The sequence below is a fragment of the Strix uralensis genome, chromosome 1 (genome assembly GCF_047716275.1).
Source record: "Strix uralensis isolate ZFMK-TIS-50842 chromosome 1, bStrUra1, whole genome shotgun sequence".
In the NCBI taxonomy this organism is placed as follows: domain Eukaryota; kingdom Metazoa; phylum Chordata; class Aves; order Strigiformes; family Strigidae; genus Strix; species Strix uralensis.
Window position 1 is genome coordinate 139,765,183 of NC_133972.1, and position 13,984 is coordinate 139,779,166.

At 35.8% G+C, this 13,984-nt stretch overlaps 1 protein-coding gene across 1 annotated transcript in view; it reads right to left on the reverse strand.

Annotated features, from left to right (window-relative positions):
- Positions 1–11,078: 11,078 nt before the first annotated feature.
- UBE2W (ubiquitin conjugating enzyme E2 W) overlaps positions 11,079–13,984 on the reverse strand; it is a 34,106-nt gene continuing 31,200 nt past the window's right edge. Inside the window, exon 6 of the transcript XR_012630761.1 lies at positions 11,079–13,984. The gene's annotated coding sequence lies outside the window, so the exon portion shown is untranslated.

Sequence of the window (13,984 nt, forward strand, 5' to 3'; positions counted from 1 at the left end):
GTATAGCATATACTTAGTGTACCCAGCAGAAATATTTATTCAATGAATGTCAGCATCAGGTTACAAGGGAGGTTTTCTGAACTTTCTGCAATAGATAGATGAAATTCCAACAAGCCTCTCAAATCTCTAGTCTGTGCTCTTATTTCAATACCTAGCATTTTTATGTTGCTATTACTACACAGCTAAAAGCTTAGTTTAAAAACGTACCTTGAAATAGATGTATCAACTCAGAAGAGTCTCTTATCTTAATATACATTCTGTGCCACAAATGGCATAGCTGAAAGAAAACTGAATACAAAATAGCAAATTTTATCTGAAAAATTTCTCTCTCTCTGTTATTTTAAATACACTGATGACTCCTGGATATAATTTTGTCCAGGTATAAAACAAAGGATCAAATATTTTATAATCATTTTAAGTTCATGACAGTGTCTTGCTTTTTAATAAGTTTCCTATGTGACTGGAGCTTTACATATATGGACAACTAAGTTGCATTACTAGACTCTCTTTAGATTTACTGTACCTTTATCAGCTTTTTTTCCCTCCTACTGTTGAGATATGGGATAAAGGCAAGTCAGTACCTCCAATAAGAGCAGCTTAATAGAACCTAAAAACTCCTTCATTTTTGAAAATGAGATGCATAGTTTGTATATATCCATTCACTCTACTGCATTAGTACACAATGGGAGTGTCATGACTTGCCCAACCATCTAATTTCAGTGGGTAAGTTGTTAATAGGAGTGATTAATTCAGTATGCAATTTGAAAACAAGAGGAAGGAAAAAAAGCCACACTAATGCCTAAATGCCTGCACAAAGGCCTAACTGGGGGAAAGGGTACAAAGTAATTCCATTTGGTCTGTATACATGAGCGCAGGACACTCAAATACACTTGGCCTTGTAATTTTTAACCTCAGATTTATAAAAAGCACTTTCAAGCTGACTTGCAAAAAAAAAATCAAGATAAAAAATCAAAATATTTTTACTGATAAATTTTATTATTAGAATTATAATTTTTTTAAAAAAGTTATCAAGAAATGAGTTTCCACCGCTCCGTCACACTGGTGCAACAAAACAAACAAAAGAAAAAATCCCCAAAGGAAATGCACAGTGATGTATTTAACAAGGAAGAGATTGACGGAACCAAAGAAGCAGAAGCCTTCTTTTAATCAATACATTAGAAACAGAAAAATCTCTTGGAAAGGACCTCTGAAGGTCATGTGCTCCACCACTCTCCCTGCCCCCTCAAAGTAGGACCAACTTTAAGGCTGGATCTGACTTCGGAGTTGGCAGGTTCCTCAGTTCAGTTTTGAAAATCTCCAAGGATGGAGATTTTACAGCCTCTTCCAGCAATCTGTCCCAGAGTTTGATAAAGTTTCTTTTTAGCTGTAATTTTAAAATGTATATTAAAGAACTTATGTGATATTTTGATATTAAAGTTGACAAAGTAATTAAGCTAATACAGAGTGCTCATACCAACAGGAAGTGGATAACACATTACTTATATTAGTCATAGTCATTCAGCTGAATGAATGCCTCTAATAGCCCAATACCAGAAGAATGGGTCACAATTTTTTTTAATAATATTTTTCTGACAACTAAGGGCTATTAGAAAAGCAAAAGCCAGGAGTTTGATTAAAACCCAGTATTACTAATATACCTAAGTCTAATCAGACCAGTGTTCTCCCCAATTACAGGTGCAGAACTGTGACTAAGTAGGTTGTCGACTACAGTGTATGTCATACAAGTGACTAAAATTATTTATCACCTTATGTAGTACATAGAATAAGAGACATGAACAAATCAAGATACACCAAACTTACAAGTAAATACTATACAGAATTTTCTCAGCTAATGGAAATGATTTATTCTTTTCGCTCCAGTGAAGGCTCATGAGCACCAAACTTTAAACAACTCACATAACACATCATCCTTCATGATTCACATCTAAAATGAGAGCTCCCTAGATCAGATGAATCACACAATCACTTAAAGAATCTAAATGAAGTGAACTAGAACTTGTGCTTATCAGCATATATTCAACTTTTCCCATCACTTCAAATTACTGTTAGTACTAAGGACATTGTGCAGCCTCACGGTTCTCATCTCCTTTAGCAAGTATCCTTTTTTTAGAACACACCAAAGTGAATCCAGCAAAAATGATGTGCTGATTTTGCAACTACCAGCTTACATCTAGGTCTCTTGTCATCAAGGTATCAAAGCCAGTTCTTCATCTGTTGGCCCAGTGACCCAAATTCAGATTGCTCTGCAGGTAGAATTGTATTTACTTGTAATTATTTGCTCTCATACATCAGTGCTGGAAGTAAAGCCTTACTGAAATAAAAGCCTTACCCTTTTCATGATAGTGAAATTTAAAAATTATACTGGAAAATTATTTCACAGTATATAGGAGGAGTTATAATATTCATTCAGAAAACTTCACATTATTCAGTATCCTCGTTCATGGATGCAAAGCTGCATGAAAGCTAAGCCAAAATACCTAATTTGTACATTTGTTTTGGGTTATGACGACATGACTGGTTTCGTCTCAGCCATTTCCATCATTTTCCATTTATTTTCAACATAAGGAACTGCAAGCACTTCCAGTACAGTCATCCCGCCTTCTTACAACTAAAGAAAATGTTATTATGCATATTTATGCCTAGCTAGCTAGCATGCACGGTAACTGCATAAACTTGTGTGTGTGTGTGTGCAGAGTTAGTTAACACGTGCAAGTTCACTATCTATGTTGAATGCAGGGAACTTCTCAATTTTCCTATGTGTTTTCCAGATTTAGAAAAACCTAGGTTTGGATTGTTCCTGTAAAACACAGATCACAGATAATTCAGGTCACATCTCATGACTACAGGCGATGAAGACAAATGCAACTACAGTTTGATGAATTAGCAAGAATAATACCAGAACTACCGACCTGAAGATCACGGCATATCAGTTTGCCACTACAAAGCACGCAGTCAGACATTTAGGAATGGCCCACTTCTGCATCACTGGGCTTTGCTCAGGAGAGAATTATGGGAAAGCCAAAGTGTAATTACAGGCCAAAGCAGAAGCAGAATCTATAAAATTAAATTCCTGTTTACAAGCCTGGTAGGGTTTTTTGTTGTTGTTTGGGGTTTGCTTTACTGATAGCATTCTAACTACATAAAGAGGCCTTCAAACAAGTCCAGACATGACGCAATTTCAATTGTCAGTGTTGTACAAGAGCATTGCACCCATCTTGAAGTGCTCTGGATTCCAATTAGTGTCTCTCACTGCAAGCACAGATTACAGCTGCACACTTCAAACACAACCGAAGCTACATCAGTAACCGCACTGGTCTCTCTGTACCTAATCATAACTACTGACAACTTTACAAGTAGCAGACTGTAACAGACTAGGTCACAGAGAAAGCAGGGATCAGGCCTTTTAAATCTTGAAGTTAAGGACAGTGTTAGACATGAAAATGAAATATTTCACTCTTTTCCAAACACTTTCTTGTACTGGCATTAAATTTACCCAATACAGTTAAGTAGATGTAAAAGGATACAACTAGTCTGGAGAGAACTGAATCAGTAGAAAGGTGCTTTTCATTTTGTACACTTCATTTGCTTTCCCATCCAGCTATGTAAGTTACACTGCTACAAAACACTTTGTGTACTTCACTAACAATCTGATATTCTCTACCACACCAGGGTAGTTAAGGCAAACAAAGCCTAACCCTCCTTGAGTACTCCTTTTATTGAAGGACAGTGGAAAAACTCTGCAACAAGTTGAAAAGGACTTGTTTTTCTACCATTTTGATGAAGTAAAAAAACCACTTAAGGCAACTAGGAAAGATTATAAAATTATACAGTAAATTAAACCTACATTAAATTGGTAAGTTTTTAAGTTATTATTCTTTTGGAACAAGGACTATCTTAGACATACACGGAGTCAAACAACAAGCAGAAAAGAGAAAAAAAATTATCTGTACACAGCGTTATGAAGACTCTTCATACAGAAAAAGGGGTTCTGCCCCCACCAGGGAAAAGCAAGCTTCAGAAGTTACTAGTATTGTAAACCTGAATCAGTAAACAACATAAAGGGCTTATCATAGTCAATAGGAACAACACTAAAGCATTGCCTGCACGTGTTCATAAGCATAGAATCTCATGAATGGAAACACTAAAAGCAAATGGAAACACGGCAGCATTGTCACTCAAATGATGTTTGTTTTTAGAGGGTTACCGAAACCTCTAATTTGCTGCTAGTATTATCTCCTGCCAGCATACACTAGCTTCAGTCTCAGTTTGCCCAATTTTTTAAGTGACAGCTCTTCGAGCAACTAGATGCATGCTACTTCTAGGGATGGTAGCAAAATACAGCTTCAAAATATATGAAGTGTTACGGAATAAACATTAGGTATTACATCAGTTGAAAATACAGAATCTACGCGTTTTACACCTACATCAAGTGCAATTTAACTACTCAGTTTCACCTACAAAGTAGCCATTTCTAAGTCAGTTTACCATGCAAGAAGTTTGCTGTATATTATACATGTTACAGCAACTAGCACTGTAACTTTTTCACTAGACAACAGTGAATTAATAGTATAACAGTGTATTCTGGGAGACAAATCATATGTTAGATGAAGTTAGTTAAAGCTGTTTGGCTTCAGATCATTTCGCAACCCTTTCAGAATTAAGTCTCCAATCCTTAGCAATGTTTTTTGGGAGGGACTGCTAATAGAATTTAAAAATTATGGGCAGTAATGAAGCGCAAATATTGTCATGCATGTAACCTGACAAAAATCGCTGGACCACATCCTGTTGCTGTATGAAGGTGTAATACAATTGACAGTAAGTTTTGGAGCAGTTCAAACTTCATAATTTTGTTTAAATGAACAGTCAGCACAACATCCTCCCATTAATAGTAAACAAAAACCAAAACAACCTTATCCTGCACAGTCACCAAATCACCAGTTTTGCAATTACGTTCTAGCTATGCCAGGGCAATGGGAGTTGGGGGTTATAGGAGTCATAGGATATTTTGAGAATTGACACAGATGCACTAACTGGTTGTTTCTACTAAAATGTTGTTACAGAGCACCTCATTGAGCCAGACCTTTCCTGCTCATCCAATAATCTACTAAAAGCATTAGTTTTGTGATGGTTGAATGTTGCCGAATTTGACAATTTAAGCATGAGTAAACCCACACATAATTTGAGAAGTCCAGTGTCCATTAATGAGAGAATAGTACCAGTCTACTACCTGAACAGCAATTAAAAATGCTTTAAAAGGGAACGTCTAGAACAGATATGTACCTTTTCAATTTCTCTGAAAGTTTAAACAAGTACAGTGCCTACACGTGTTCAAAGAAGTTAGCAAAACATCCCCAAGTCTGAAAATGTTTTGATCCTTCAAAGCCATATTAAGACCAAACATGCTTATGTTATCTACAAGGCACTGCATCTTTAGAGATAGATGAAAACAACTCCAAGATTTTCATATCAGTTTCCTCACTACACCTACAGTTCACTATGGAACTCAGTATATTATTGTTTTATATATACATTTGATAAAAGAAAAAAAACAGATAATAAAATCCAAATTTGGAGGGAGGCAGCCTGTAAGTTTGTATTTCGAGACACAAGCTAGCAAATTCTCACTTTTCTCCAGATTATTTTTAATGCATTATCTTGACTTTTAAGAAAACAAAGAATGAAAATGTAAAGGTTGATGTAAACCTGCACTTTTAAATGAAAAGCTATATACAAGCTCTAAGGACCTTATAGCTATATAAGGTCCTTGATACTCTATCAAGGTAGGTAAAATATAGCATACATATCAAGATGGATATACACTAAAATCAACCCAGATTAATGCATGATCTAAGCAAGATTTATTAACCATCTTTAGTATGTATCTAACATAAAACTACTGTGGAGACCAAAACCAAGAAATAAAGCTCTATGACAAAAAGAAGCTGACCATCCAGCAGGACTCCTTTCCAGAGACCAAATCTTGCAATAATACTTTGTAAATATAAGAATTAAGTAAATGCTTTATCTTGTGACAAACTCCTAACAATGACAGGACCCTTTACTCAAAATCAAGCGAGGTGCATTAATAGCTGGCCTGAAATGCACAGAAAGTCATCTGACCACAAAACAGTATGGAATTGGCTTATGCAAAGATCACCCCAAATTTTCCAATTAGATCTTTGGTTTAATCCAAAGAAAGCTCTGAGACATTAAACATGAGGTGCAGGGAGGGATGCTCCAGAGTGGGCTGGCATAAAACAACTCTTGCCATACTCACCTGGGTACATCCAACACTGGATAAAAACTTTAGATGGATTTACATTTCAGAAATCATTCAGGAAGACATAAGCCTTACTATGTTGCATGCTACAGTCACTAATGTAAGGACACTTCTGGATAAAATGAGAATTCATATCAACATCCAAATGGTAAACCTTTATAATGTTCACTTTCAAAAAGTGTTGCACAGAAATGAGTTTAAAAAAAAACCAACACAAGAAAGTAGCTGATGAGGAAAGTACAGAAGTAGATGACATGTTTAGATGAGCATATGAACTATTCAGAGAAGTTTTTATGGAGAAGAATAACAAACTTTTCTATATAGCATTCCCTATAGTACCTGAGATACTGGAAGACATGAGTAATGTTCACATATTATTTAGTATATTCCTAAAGAAAGGAAGCTAACAGAAGGAACTTTCAGAATTACAAACACACATAGTGAAGTACCATACCAGGTGTATTCTTCACCTGCAAGACTTCAGAATCTCTTGTCAGGTGCTGTATGAGGTCTACTTTGCTCAGTTTACTAGGGTTTCTGGAAAAATTATTGCAAAGGCAAAAAGAAACCTATTACCTCAGTTCATGGAGTGGGCTATCCATCCTTTGAGTTGTAAAGTTTGATTGGACCAGCAGTTTTTCTTAGTATAGCATATCCCAACAAACTCTGATACTGGTTTTCATACAAGACGTTGATCTTTCAGTTGCATCATGACCATAGTTGCATTGCATTTGCCCTCTTCCACTTTTGGAGAACTTCGTCATTTAAGAATTACAGCTTGGTGCAATTACTAATGTCTTCTTAAAATAAACCCAAAATAAACAACACAGCACACCACCAGCCACCAATTCTACCAGAATCTTCAGAAATCTACCAAATTTAACCTTCAAGAACTGGTTGTTGCCCCTCTCATTTCTCCCTCCCACCCCACTTTGTGAGCATAGCTTATGTCTGTATGACATCCTCATTGTTAGTCAAAACAATCTGCAGGAGCATTTGGAAGATCATTCCCCACACAGGATTGTCTGGACTGTTACTTGCTTAAGGAAGACAAAGTCACCTGTTACTCCAGCATGATGCTTAACACAGAACTGCTTGGGGCATACGATAGCGCACAGATACACAAAGGATTAAAAGAGCTATAGTACAAAACTCAGTGTGATAAAATATGTATTAGTGCAAGGTGATGCCCCCATTTTATTTTTTCCCCATAAACTCAAATCCTTATATGAATCAAGACTTCAGGTTCAATATACTGTAAATCATCTGGAGATTGGGTGCTTTATCAGTCTTTGTGACTTGTTTACTTCGTGATATATACTTCCTATACTGCTGCTTTCACAGTACTAATCTTCAATAAGTTGTCTACACCAAATAAAGGCGTACTTTATTTTGTGCACATGCAATATAGCTATCAATGTTTTCTGCAGACGTATGAACAGTTTAGAGAATAAGAAATAGCCAGGAGCTATTCATCCTCCATCACCAGTCAGAATGACAGCTGTTACACACTTTACTGACCCAGTGCAAACCATAAATTGAGATCAAAACCATCAGATTTCATCCATATTTTGAATAACCTTCAGAGGAATGGGTGAGATGAGGAACAGTAAAGTTTTGACTTGAAAACCTCCTACCACAGTGCAAGAGTTCTGTTCTTTAAGCACACAATAGATAGATGAGATCTGTATCCAAGACATCCGTCTCAAGTGTTTTCTGTATTAGAAGATGACTATACCACATTTGGCTTTCTATCTAATCTCAAGAACATTTGATTTGGAGCATAATGATTGCCTTCCTTTCAGAAAATAACTCTGCATTTTCTGAGCAGCTTCACTGAATCTGTAACTCTGTACTGGATTAAGGTTTGAGAAGGTTGGTCTGATAAAAACTTCACCAAAAATATCCACACAGAGCAATGCTAGCAGGCTTGCTATTTCAAAAAAAAAACCCCATGAACAAAAAAACAACCAAAAAAAATCCTGGGCACAGAAACTCAAGGCATCTAAATGGAGAGGATTACTCAAAGGCTTTGGAACAACTTCAGAATTTTTACTGGAAAACAGTTACTACAGATAGGAGAACCCCTGCCATAAATTGTCATAGGCAGACCAGACCTCCAGCTCTCAGCCTTCTCATAACCCTGCTTCTGCATAAAACAGCGTTTCTAGTACTTTACATTATGCAGAAAAGTCTAAAGATACAAATCAGGTTTCAGCCATCACCTCCCAAACCCCAGCTGTGCAATCCTTTCCATTTCTTGCACTAGCTCTGAAACGCTAGATTATGCAGCAAGCTGATTCAATTTGCTAATTGAAAAGATTTTCATTTTTTCTTCTCAAGTCAGTTTCCTACCGGTTTAACATGCTAAATCATCTCAGTGCAGACTCGGACAATAAAGCTAGATGCAAGGTAGGAATGTAAATCATGGGAAAGGAAGGAGGCGCATAAATTCTTCCTTTTCATAGGCTGTAAACCAAGAGAAGACACTGAATAGCAGGAACCCGGCTCGATTTTGTCTTTAAGGATAAAATGCCCTGGAGAACTGCATTAGCACCATCCAGATAGTTGTCCAGAGAAAGGGCCCAGAACATTCATCTGAACAGATTTAACCCTGACCTACTTGGCCGAAAGCACTCCAAAAGGCTCCAAGAGAATAGGTTCCCACCTGAACACAAGAGTCAAGTTTTAAGGTCTTATCATCAAGACTTTAAATACCAAAAGACAGACCAGCATGAGGGAAGCAACTGTGGTCAGTGTTACAGGATTTCAGATTGTAACATCTTTCTTTGAGGCTATCAGTACGGTTTTCGGTTCTTCACTGGATTCCTATTCCAGAAAAGTAGAGCCTCTTCTAAGCAGCTCTTTCACCAGATGTCAAGAGAAACATGACACTTCAAAAGACAAAGTTGCATTTGCAGATAGAATGTATGTAAACTGAAGTGTGCTAAATACAATCCAACCTACTATCACTGACACACACACCTCAAGAGCTCCAGTGGAGTATTATACTAAAAAGACTGTGGACAGAGGCGTATAAATCTGATCTCTACGCTGGTATCATACACTGCATGGTCAATTGATTTTGCATTTAGTTTTTGTGTTTTGAATACAAAATTATCTGAATGAAACCCCCATATCTGAATGAAACACACAGAGATTTCTAAGGAAGCCGCTTCATGACAGCAATTACTTTGGAACTCCGAAGTTGCTGAAAATGCGCTTACTTTGTAATGTAAAAACCTCTTGCTTCAAGTAGCTCCAGAGAGAATTTCTTAAGTTGATTTAACTGCTCAAAACCCCTCAAACACTACTTTCAAAAGTACTTAAAATCTGGAAGAAAAAAATTATGGTAAGCGAACAGAATATCCTGTATTGCTACTATCAGTAAAATGAAGTAAAAGCAGTGGCTAACTATTTTCAAATTTGTATTTCTGAATTATATTTTAATATAGTAAAAGAAGGCTCATGATATTTCTACTCTTCTAATGTTATTAAGGTATTTTAAAACCTGATGATTTGGAAAGTTCATAGAAGTCCTGGAAACAACAGGCCAGCAAGTACCTGGCACACAAACCAAACCCCAAGTCTCTCTTCCCACCCTGCTGCGTAGCTGCAGCTGAAGATGGAATATCACTAAGGCAGCTTAATTCCCCTTATCCAGTTCAACACTCAACTGTTCAGGTACCAATCCTGAGACCAAATCCAAAGCTGTACTGAGTGATTTGGATTAAAAGTAACTGGCTTTAAATGAAAGTTCATTCAAACCTATTTTTTTAGAACGATCAGAATTTGTGAGTGTGCAAGCACAACATAATGCTGAATTGCTTTACCAGAGGCAAAAACTATACAGGGTTCCCCCCAACAAAGCTAGAAGTTATATAGCTGCACTATTGCAAAGCTTTTAATATCAACAGGACATGTTCTAAGAAACGCGAGTGCCACAGGTGGGTTTTTTTCCCCATATGTTTTTAAAACATCACTCTTTTTAATACGTATTTACATATACAAAAAAAAATCACCAAGAACAGGACTGGAAAGTCTTATTATCATTTATATTTAAACCTTTCCTGACAGACATTTCTTTAATCTGTTCTTTAAATTTTAATTACTGACATGGGAATTTTACGGTCTCCTTAGACAGTAACTTTAAAACCTGAGATGTGAACTATATTTTGTCAGACTTTCAAATAAAACAATAATTAAAAATCAAACATCCAGAACAGTATTCATAATATATATGAATTTCAAAACTTAATTTTTCACAAAAAAAGGGTTTTTAGGTATGTAGAAAGTGCCTTTTCCAAAGGTACTTTTTCCAAAACTGAAGCCATCACTTCTTGAATAAAGAATTGTACAAAACTGAAAGCAATTATTGATATGAGGCAGTAGAAGTTTCATTTAACAGTCCTTACATGTGCTATCAAAGTAACAGAAACTCTCTTTCCACCACTGCAAGCAAACAAGAATCCTGTATCTGAAACTCACCATTCAATATTTGAAGTGCTTGGCAAAGAACCATGATAAGGAACTATCTATGAAAAATTAAAGTATTAGTGATTTTTTTTTTTTAAGAAACTATTTCGTTCAGCTGTTACAACAGATACCCTCTGGAGAAACGAAGAAACACCTAACTATTATCCAAATTCCTCCCTTTATATCCATCACAGCATTTGAATTACTGACAATTTGTCTCAGGATTAGCTGAATGTAAGGAACAGTGCTTCTGCACTCCACCATGAAAAGGTCCACACGTATTTCCATTCAAGGGTAGTAATCTATTTTAGAACAAGAATTTATTGTGTTATAGTATAAAGACACTAAACACAAAACAAAGTGTTTAACAACATGAACATTGACACAAAATAAAGCAAGATCGTTTCAAGCCAACTCTGTAACCATTTCATGTGAGAAATTCCAAGTGAAAGGAAGTTACATACACAGGGTCACCCTACAGAAAGGATGGCACCACCTTCATCTAATTCAAGCCCTGTTCCAGGACATCATAGCATTGTCAGAATAGTTGCATTATTTTGAGGGCTTGAGTGGTATACAGGCTTTGTATTGGCCCTCTGTATATAGGTGAACTTACCCACAGATCTACAAGAGAACAAATGGAGGCATTTCTACTGTAAACTAAAAGACCTGAGGTACATTATCTTCTAATCTACCTTGTATTTTTTTGATCTAAGTATATTATTGGGGTGGGTTATTAAAGAGCAGCATAAATTTCGTTATTTAACTTCATTGTACTCCATGTGATAGCATAAGTCAATAAAACATATAATGCTTTGCACTACAACACCCATCTTCAACAAAATACATACAGTATATCATAAAGCTTCTCTGAAACCATGTATTGTAGTATGGCAAGCCACCACCTGAAGAGATACATGAATCTGAGAAGATGTACTTGAACCATTTCTTCAGAGACATTACCTTGTGTCACAATAAGGTCTCTTTCCTGTGGACTATTTGATAGGATCCATTATGTGAACCATTCAGAAATGAATTTCCCAAAGATGCATCAATCGTTTCAGTCAATACAGAGCAGTTAACATGAATATACAGATTAAGTATCAGATTACTGCTCTTTCTTATGAACCATTTCCAAAAATAACCAGTTTAACTCACAACAATAAAATTTTGCTAAACGAAAAGTCATGAGCAGAACTATTTCATTTGATTAGAATTATTATTTTTGGCTCTTAAAAGAAACTGAATTCTATGTTTTAAAGGCTCATTGTGAAAATATATACACGCATCAAATTTATATCCAAAGCTAGATTTTACCATTGAGTTTTAAAGGCCAAGAGATATTTTCAATACAGTAGAAAAAATAGCAGTTCCTGAAGTATATTGTAGCCTCACTCCACTGGCAGTATTCATATTCAGTTGCTGTACAAAATACGTCTCTGAAGCAAATCCATCTGAACTCTATCCACCCTGAGTTAAGCATCTATACTTTAAAATGTTTTAAACATTAGGTAACAGAGAAGTATGTACAAGGCTATAAAACTTGTCAGTTATACAGCAGTAAGAAAAAAAATAATCGGTATTTTCAGCCAATTTTCTATTTGTTATTGTAGTTATTCATTCTGGGTTGTGTTTGGGGGTTTTTTGGCTTTTGTTTGTTTTTAAATCAAGTATTTACTTGATTTAGACATTCATGCATTAATCGCTTGAATCTTTTTAAAAATTTTTATTTTTTTTGGAGTGCAACAGTAAGGCCACAGTAAAAAAAAGCTATAGAAATTTTGCATATGTGTAAAGGTATTAGGTTTATAAAAGTGCTTCCTAAAAAGACAACCTAATTGCAGTATCAAAATATTACAGAGTGGTGAGAACAACTATCATTTCAATAAATGTTGCTCCATAGAAAAACGTCAATCTGATCTTAGGCTTTTCCCCCTTTTTTGGTGAAGTAAAAGCCTGGAAAAAAATTGGTATGGCTGCGTGGGACAAGCAAGTTAAGAAAATATACTTTAGTCTAAACTTAAATAAGAAGGTCCACACTTTTTTGTCAAAACATTAAGCCTCTGTCAAAAATGTATTTTTTCTTTTTATAGTACAGGATTAAAAGACAAGATGATGCTTACAAGATAAAGAAATAATTTACATGAAAATATCTTCTGACAAAGCTTTTCAATCAAAATATTGTTTTGTAACATTCAAACATGACATACAACAACAAAAGAAACAGTGAATGCAAACAAAAAATGTTATATGGATTGCTTTCAAACACATAAATAAATGAAATCTTGGTGTAGGCAGTAGGGCTCATGCTGATGGCTAGCAGGAAATAACAGTGTGCAATCTATTTGGAAAAAGCTCTAAAGTACAAATTACAGGCCCAATTACGGACTGCAGCAAGTTCAGTTATATCACTGCCATCCTCTCCTATGTCCAAAATAAATTCTTGATTAAATCACTCATACCCTAAATTACTCATACCTTTGCTTCAGAGATATGAATAACTATATACAAAAGTAGTTTTATTTCACCATAGGGATAACATTGTACCTCTCTGCCAATGTCACTTGAAAAACCTTCCACGTCAAAACAATTTGACAGCAGATAAACAATTTAATAAATATGCAATGATCTTATTACAGTCCTTCAGCTAAGCATGTTAACTCATGCTGCTAGTTTGGTGATCACAGTGCATAGAATCCAAATATAAAAGAATGGGGAGGCTTTTAAGGTAATGGTAGATCCCTTGCTTATAATCCAGATATATCCAAAACTTCCATAAGCTCTGTCATGCATCAATCTTTTCTTGTGGCAGGAGCAAAACCTTTCCCTGGTACAATGTCCATTGCCGGCAATGGATGCACCAAAACCGCCAAGGAGCTCAGTGTTATTGCACAATATATGAAGACCTGGAATTCTTCCAAAAGCTTAAAATAAAAATAATGGAATTATTCTGACATTTCTGGACACCTGCATTAATACTGTATGACTAATAAAAGCATGTCAGTTGCATGGACTGAACCAGCGATCAACATGCGCCCAGAATGCACACTAGTAAAAATGCAGTCAAAGGAAGTAGTCTTCATTGCCTATAGGTCACTTCCAGTCAAAGGTTAAAGTTCAAAGACTGAATGATCAAAGTGCTCATTTTCTCAGTAGGACTATCTTCTGCTACGAGGATCACAAAATGGTGGCATCAACATGTGTCAT